Genomic DNA, 1,176 nt, shown 5'->3' on the forward strand with positions numbered 1-1,176 from the left:
AAAAAAAAAAGCCATATTAATAGAAGTGAAGCTATCCATTCATTAAAAATATATATTTATTAAGGCCCTAATCTCTGTCAAGAGAAGGATGGACCTCAGGAGCCAAAAGAAGAAAGCATTTCAAGGAAGGAGGGGTTAACAGGGTCAAATGCCACAGAGAGGGAAAAAGGGTAAAGACTGAAGAGTTGTTCATTGAATGTGACCAGGTGGTCACTGGTGGCCTTGACGAGGGCAGTCTCAGTGGACTGATGGGAGCAAAAACTAAAATGATTGAGAATGAGAGTCGTGAAAATGAATATAGCGAGTGTAGGTAACTTTAGACTTAGTTGTGAAGGGAAGAGAGAAATTGAGTGACGACTAAGTGAAGACAAGGATCAAGGGAAAGTTTGGAACGTTTTTCATGGGAAACATTTTTAATCATGGGAAAATTACTTGGGCATGTGTATATGCTAAGGGGAAAATATCAGTAGAAAAGGACAGGTTACGGCTGGGATGACGGCTCACACCTGTAATCTCAGCACTTTGGGAGGCCGAGGTAGGAGGATCATTTGAGCCTAGGAGTTCAAGACCAGCCCGGGCAACACAATGAGACTCTGTCGCTCCAAAAAAAAAAAAAAAAAAAAAAAGAATGGGCTGAGTTCAGGGGAGGGAAGTAGAAGTGAAAAAGGGAGCTAGCACTTGTTGGGTGCATTCTGCTAGATGTTTTATAACTATCTCAATCCTCACAACATCCTTATGAATTAACGTCACTATATCCTTTTTGCTGGTGGGAAAAAAATCCTGAGGTGTAAAGAGGTTAAATAACCTGTCCCCAAGTTACAGAGCTAGCAAGTGCCAGAACGAGGACCCGAGGTTCTGAAGCATGTTTTATCTGGTAATGACCTCACAAGGTCATGAGGTACTGATGTCAGCCCCATGGTGAATATGGCAGCATTCTACTTCTGTATGGTCTATCAACCTGCACGCACACTCTGGGGACAAGAATAGGCAGCACTACCCAAATCACAGGAAAAACAAAAGGTTTTTTTGTAACAATGTATAATCTAGTTGAAAAACAAGAAAAAAGGGACTAAAAATACAAGAAGATGCAAATACAGTAATAACTTCTGAATTCAGGATTCTGCTACTAGTCTTTACCTGTTTTCCTCTCCAGCTTCAAACTTTTCTTTTTCTTTT

Source organism: Cebus imitator, unplaced genomic scaffold (assembly GCF_001604975.1).
Source record: "Cebus imitator isolate Cc_AM_T3 unplaced genomic scaffold, Cebus_imitator-1.0 Scaffold188, whole genome shotgun sequence".
Taxonomy (NCBI): Eukaryota; Metazoa; Chordata; class Mammalia; order Primates; family Cebidae; genus Cebus; species Cebus imitator.